Source organism: Vombatus ursinus, unplaced genomic scaffold (assembly GCF_900497805.2).
Source record: "Vombatus ursinus unplaced genomic scaffold, bare-nosed wombat genome assembly UNPS02014882.1, whole genome shotgun sequence".
Lineage (NCBI taxonomy): Eukaryota > Metazoa > Chordata > Mammalia > Diprotodontia > Vombatidae > Vombatus > Vombatus ursinus.
In genome coordinates this window covers 607,191-614,529 of record NW_020954660.1, presented here as the reverse complement: position 1 = coordinate 614,529, position 7,339 = coordinate 607,191, and the positions used below count along the sequence as shown (strand labels likewise).

General features: G+C 49.7%; 1 pseudogene; it reads right to left on the bottom strand.

The window, feature by feature from the left end:
• Window positions 1-1,374: 1,374 nt before the first annotated feature.
• Window positions 1,375-7,339, bottom strand: part of LOC114028445 — a 144,416-nt pseudogene continuing 138,451 nt past the window's right edge.

Genomic DNA, 7,339 nt, shown 5'->3' with positions numbered 1-7,339 from the left:
AGGACCTGAGTTCAAATCCAGCCTCAGACCAAACACTTGACACTTACTAGCTGTGTGACCCTGGGCAAGTCACTTAACTCCCATTGCCTAAAGAAAAAAAAAATAAAATGAGGAGGTTGGATTCCATGGAGTCTAAGGTCCCTTTCAGCTCAAAATCTATTATCCTCTGGCCCAAACAGAACTCGCTGTCTCTCTCTTAGACCCTACTCCTCTTCCAAACGTCGCTAATTATCCAGAACACCAGTATCCAGTTACTCAGGTTCAACAGCTTGGGGGCATCCTCACTCTCCATGCCACCGTATCTAATGGGTTGCCAGGTATTGTCCTTTCTACTGCCATGACACGTGTCCTACCTGTGCCTGGCTCTCCCGCCAGGTCTAGAGGTCACCCTAGTTTAAGGTAAGCGCTCTGCATACCTCCCAATTTTAATCTCGGCAGGCTAGCCGACAAACCTGATAGCAGTGATTTATCTATGAACTACTAAACCGCTCTGGGGTCAGAGTTCCCCAGATTTGGAATCCTAAATCTTTTTTGTTGTTTTAAGTAGATGAGTGGGTTTTTACTGAAACATGCTCAGCCCAGGAGGGAAGGTTATTGTCTCCTCTTTCAACTCGTTGGCAAGTCTAGCCTTTTCATGTGCATAAAAGACCAGCAAAGACTAGGCTACAGGGCCTAGATCTCATTTGGGGGGCTCCCAGTGGTTGAGTGGGGTAGGTAAGTTAAAGTCTGCCCCCTACATCCCATCCCCCACCCCTAAAGCCACATACACATCACACATACATTTTATGTGAACATTTTAATAATTTCATATATTTTTTCAAATTACATGTAAAATTTTTTAAACATTTGTTTTTAAAATTTCCGAGTTCCAAATTCTCTCCCTGTCTCCCTCCACTCCCCTTTCCTTGAGACAACAAATAATGAGGTATAGATCATACATGCACACTCTTACAACAGCAGAAACCAAACAAGGAACTGGAAAGTAACTTTCTGAACGGGGCCTGGGTCTATAAAGCTAGGCTTTGGTTCTCTGGTCCTGGTTGACTCCCTTAAACCACTCTACCCTCCATGTGGACAGGACTATCTAATTTGGGGTCTCCTTCCTCCCCTGCCCAACACACAATTTTGATCCTGGTAGGTCAAAAGGAAGCAGCAGCCTTCAGGCCAGGCCTGGCCCAGTGGAGGAAGAGGAGAAGAAAGGTCCTAGAGGGAAGGCATTAGCCTTTAATAGTTTCTGGGGGAGGGAAGAACCCAGCTGGTAGGAGGAGGGAATGGACAGACTGTCTGCTCCAGGAAAGCCCCAGAGGGCTCTTGCTGAGGCTGAAGCATAAGGTCAAGGTCAAAGGCCAAGGCCTATACCAGCTGAGCCCCCTTCTACAGGCTGGTGAAATGGTCTGATGCCAGGTGGTGGATGAATTTCTCCTCATCTTCTGCTAGTTTGGCAAAGGCTGAAAAAAAAGCAGAAAGGAAGAAGGGCTCTGAGTTGGGGGGCAGAGGTGCAGGCCTCACCCTCCATTTCTTTAGGCCTTTAAGGCTGCCACAATTCCTTCCTCCCAACTGCTTTCTCAGATATGTAGCACAAGTATCATGATTTCCATCTTACAGAGGACGAAACTGATGAGTGAGAAATGACCGACCCGGGAGCACCTAGCTACTAAGTATCAGAGCCAGGAATCAAACCCAGGTCTTGTCTGAGGCCCAATCCAGAGTTCAAGATCTCAGTGAGGTCTCAGTGAAGAAACTGAAGCTGAAAGAGAGCATAGGATCAAACATTTAGAATATATCTACAGCTAGGAGGGATCTCAGACATCAGCTCCAACCCTCTCATTTTACGCAGAAGGAAACTGAGGCCCACTGAGTGGAAAGGACTGGCCCAAGGTCACACAGAGGATTCTAGATTTATAGCAAGGATTCTTAACTTGAGTCCACAATGGGTCCCTCCTAATAGATCCGCAAACATATTTCAAGGGGGTAACGAACTAGGACAGGGAAAATACATGTATAAATGAATGCGTGTATGCATATATAGCTTTATTTTCACTAACCTCTAACTGAAATTAGTGAGGGAAATCCTTCACTTATTTAAAAACATTATTTTGAGAATGATGTCCATAGGTTTCAGCCTGCCAGAGGGGCAGGACACAAAAAGATTAAGAACCTTGGAGCCAGAAGGGCCCTCAGAGGTCAATCCCTGAAGCCCAGGGAGGGGGATGACTTGCCTGAGGGAACATCAGTAGTAAGCATCAGAGGCAACATTTGAACCCAGGCCCTCAGACTTCAGAGTCAGTATTTTTCCCACTAATGCATAAGGTCACATGACTAGCCAGCAGCACAACCAGGATTTCAATGCAGATCCAGAAGCCTTCACATTCAGGGCTTTACATTTGACTGAACTCAGTAATATTTTCGGCCAATTTCGACATGGTCTAAAGTGGTCAGGGAGGGAGGGCAAGTCTGATTATTCCCATTTTAGAGAGGGGAAAAGACTTACTTTTCGTCTTATACATAAAGTATTATTGATGTCCAACGTTAGCATACACTTACCACCTCCCTCCCAAACCTCAGGCCCCAAAAATCACCCCAGAGGATCTGTCCATCCCCCCCCACCCCTGGCCCACCAAACTCCAGCACTCCCACTTACTTTGAGGCAGGACAATCATCCCTTGTTCAGTCAGGATCCTGGATACTGCATAAGGCAACAAGCTGATTGTGTGTCCTTGATTGAGAGGCAAAAGCAGTGGAGGCCTCAGGGTTGGACGCTACCTCAAGTAAGGTACAGGTTTGGGATGGGATGGGATGGGATGGGATAGGATGATGTGGGATGATGTGGGATGGGATGGGATAGGAGCCAATTCAATTCAATAAACATTTATTGAGGGCCAAAGGTCCCTGGGACAGACAGAAAAAGGTCCTGCCCTCTTGGAGCTTACAATCCACATATGCAAATAAGTCTCTCAGTTGATTACCTCCAATTGATTCTGACAATATCTTGTTTGGGCATGCCTCTCTCCCTGTAGACTGTGAGCTCCTGAGGGCAGGGACTGAGTTTTGTTTTGTTTGTTTTGTTTTTGGCCTTTCCTTGTATCCTCAGCCTTTAGCACAGTTCCAGGCACATAGTAGGTGCTTAATAAATGTTTATTGACTGACAAGGTAATTTCAAGAGGTAGTGAACATTAACAATTAGTAGGACAGTGGACTCCCCATCCAGAGGTTCCCAGATGTTGTTTGGGCAGCCAGAGCCCAAGAGAAAGCAGCACCCAATTTGAGACAGGTCTAAGGAACTAAGATCCACCTCGCCCATTATAGGTCTTTAAAAGGACCATAGGATTTAGATCTGGAAGAAACTTGAGGGTCTCATTTTGCAAAGGAGAAAGCCTCAGGGAGGAGAAAAGACTTGCCCAGGGTCACACAGCTAATCAGTAGCCGATCTAGGGTTCCGATTCAGGTTTTCTGATGACAAATCCAGTGTTTTTCCCCCACTCCTCCCAGGAGACTGACCAGCTGAATAAGTGATGGCTTTAGCTCCCAAAGTAATTTGGGAGAGGGAGGTTGTTGTTTGTCCTTTGTTCTAGAAAACTAATGATATCAGGAGGGGGATGTCTTGACTTGCAAGTGAATTGGATCTAAGTGAGGCAGGGCTGTGCAAAGTCACCGGCCTCACTCTCTCCTCCAGGGTCATCAGAGTCTATTGGCAAGATATAGGTCAGGACGACTGGGGATGACCCCCAGGAGAGGGGGGACAAATAAGGCAACTGAGGTCCAGAGAGGGCATGTGACTTGTTGATATTCCACACTGTGTCAATGGCAGAAATGGTCCTAGAGCCCAGGTCAAACCATCTCCACCACTGGGCCCCAGTGAGTGTTGTGATAATAAGCACACTGGAACATCCAGGGACCACGAAGACCCAGCTGAAAGCACTCCCACCCAATGGCTTCCATCTTTCTGTCCCCCACTCCCACCCTGACTTTCCTGGGACCTCTTGCTGTATGGCTATTATTGGCAAATGGGGTAAAAAGACTGGATTTGGGGTGAGAAGATGGGGGTTTCCATCTTAGCTCTTCTATTCACCTGGGGACAAGCTCATTAATGACTCTGAGCTTCTCTCTCCTCCATAAAATAGGGAAAGGCCTAGGGGCATCTGAGGCCCTTCTCAGATCTTGATTCTATAATCAGTCCTAATAAGGAGAGTCAGTGGTAGCCAGTAGGAAAGGGGGGCTGGTCATGATGGACGCCAGGCAGTGGAGCCATCCAGGCACTCTAGAGTGACCTTGGCTAGGGCCAGAGGCAGGAAACAGTGCAGAGAGAAGGGCTTGGCACCAAGGCAGTAGCGATGTAGGGCGAGGGGCCTGGCGCTGGGGCAGTACCTATGTAGAGGGCTGCAGCTGTCCATATGTTTCATCGTTTGCTGTGGACATAACCGAGGGCCTGGGATAGGAAAAGGCCCACTTTGGAGAACATGTTTTCTATCTAGTGGAGAGAGAAAAGAAATCTGAAGGTTATGGGCACCTGGCATCCAAAAGCAGCCCTGTTGCCTTTGGGTTGGCCCAGGCTCTCCAGTACCATCAATTTAGCCTGCCAAGTACTGGCGCCTAAGGGACACCTGGCATGAAGCCTTAGGGGCCCTGAGGACGGGGCCTAGAGGATAAGGGGATGGAGCCCTGAACCTTGAGCCTAGGTAGAGAGTAGAGGGTCCCAGATGAATGCCCACCCCTCTAATTCTGACCCCCCGACTAGACCCACTCCCTTATGAAACACTTCCAGACGCTATGCAGCCCCAGCAGGCCCTCCTCCCAGGCAATTCGATGGAAGAGCTTCTCTGGCTCTGCCCAGTTTAGGAAGCTGGCACAGCGGAAGAAGGCGAACTTGGCTTTCTGCAATACACAGGAAGCCAAGGTCAGGGAAAGCCCTGGGTGGGCCGTGGGTTGGAAGAGGGACTTAGCTCTCTCTCTCTCTCTCTCTCTCTCTCTCTCTCTCTCTCTTCCCTCCCTCCCCCCCCCTCTGTTCAATATATACATCTGGGATAACCACAGTTACCACTATGCCAGGGGCCTCAGAGGCATCCTGAACCTCCTCTCTATCATGGTCTCCCAGGCTGCTCTGAACCCTCTCCCCGTTCTAGTTTCTAAGGCCCCTCTGAGCCCCATCTCCCTCTCCATCCTGACTCCCAGGGCCGCTGAGCCCCCTCTCCGTCCTGGCCTCCAGAGCCTCTCTGAGTAAGGAAACCAGCTTGACTAGAGCACAGAGGCTAGATTGTCAAGTAAAGAAAGCTTGGGTTGGCCATGTAGGGTGGGGCCAGATTATGGGAAGCCTTTAATTGCAGGCTAGGGTCTTGGATTTCTGCCTGTAGGCAATTGGGTACCACTGTAGCTTTCTAAGCAGGAGGGTAGTATGATGAAAGCCCAGTTTTAGGTAAGGTGGTATTCAGGGCAGATTAGCTGGGGGCAAGACTGGAGGAGGGGAGGCAAGTTAGGAAGCTTTTGCAGCAGGCCAAGAGTGAGGTGCTGAGGGCATGAGATGGCAGCACCATTGGCAATGCTATCAATGTAAGATTTTGAAAGAAGAAGCAACAGAACTTGGTGGAGGGGGCACCGAGCTAAGTGGAAGATGACTGAGGCTGAGAACCCTGGGGCCCCGTCCAGATGGCAAAGCCCAGATACAGGGAGATGCTTTGGGAAGGGAAGGAGATAGAGGAGCTCTGTAGCGAGGCTGGAGCCAGGCTCTACCCCCCAATAGCCACGCCCTTATGTCCTGAAGGCATTTGGACCCTGAGAAGTGGAGGGCAAGTGAACGTCAGGATTGACTGTTACAAGATGGCCCTGCTTGCCAAATATACATTTATCCAGATGTGGACCTTTAGATACAGGAGTGCATTTCTACATATGAAAGGCATGCATCCCCAGATACCTGCACACCTGCGGCCTTCAATATCTTCCCGTTAAGAAGTGGACAGTATAACACAAGAAAGAAAAAAGGAAAAGAGGGAGAGAACCAACCAAGGAGAAGGTGAAAATGGAGGGGAAATGAGAAAACTGCTCCCAAATACCCAATAAACCAGCTCTGGCATGGGGGAGGGGCTCTGTAATCTGGAGGAAACCCTAGCCAAGAAAAGGGACAATAGGAATACTCTGGGCCTCAGATGTCAACACACAAATGCACAGAGAATGAGTAAGAAAATGTCCTTGAGGTCTTGAATTATTTGAGGGCCTGCCATGTGGAGGAAGAATTAGGCTCACGAAACTTGGTCCCAGAAGGCAAGATGAGGACAAAACCAGGGGAGAGAGCAGCAGGCAGATTGAGGCTCCACGCACTGGAGTATGCTAACCTCCAGTGAAAAGGATGGCTCCGGGGAGGGAAAGTCATCCTTCACTGGAGGTATTCAGACAAAGGCCAGAGGACAAACAGTCAGGGATGTCAGAGTGGGGATTTTCAGTCAAGTATGGGTCAGACTCGATGGCCTTTATGAAGTCTTGTGAGTCTGTGAGCCCCCCAGCACTGGCCTGGCCTCCGGAGCCCCTCTGGGCCTTTTCTTGGCACATGTGGGATCAAATTCCTTTGGGCCTTGGTTCAGTCTGGTCAGGATCGGAAATTTTTCAAGAGACTCAGGAAAGAAGAGCTACAAAGAGGTGACGCTTCAGAGCCCAGAGGCTTCCTCTTCCTGTCACCAAAGGGGATGGGCTTGCTTCACAGCTGCTGCTTGTGTTCTCCCTCATGGGATAAGGAGACAGGAAATGGAAGGCGAGGAGGCTGGACTGGAGGGGCAAGAGGGAGGAGGAAAGGGTCTCTGGAACCCCCGGTGGGGCAGTGGGCTGGGCCTCATCATCCTGGTCAGACTATGAAGTGGCTGGCTGTTGTATCCAGAGGAGGGGAGGAAGGAAGGGAGGGAAGGAGGAAGGAAGGAGGGGAAGGAGGAAGAAAGGAAGGAAGGGAGGAAGGAAGGAAGAAGAAAAGGAGGGAGAGAGGGGAGGAAGGAAGAAAGGAAGGAAGGAAGGAGAGAGAAGAGGAAGGAAGGGAGGGAGGGAGGAAGGAAGGAAGGAAGGAAGGAAGAAAGGAGGGGAGGAAGGAAGGAAGAAGAAAAGGAGAGAGAGAGGGGAGGAAGGAAGGAAGGAAGGAGAGAGAAGAGGAAGGAAGTAAGGGAGGGAGGAAGGAAGTAAGGGAGGGAGGAAGGAAGGAAGGGAGGGAGGAAGGGAGGGAGGAAGGAAGAGAGGGAGGAAGGAAGGAAGGAGGGGAAGGAGAGAGAAGAGGAAGGAAGGGAGGGAGGGAGGAAGGAAGGAAGGAAGGAAGGAAGAAAGGAGGGGAGGAAGGAAGGAAGAAGAAAAGGAGAGAGAGAGGGGAGGAAGG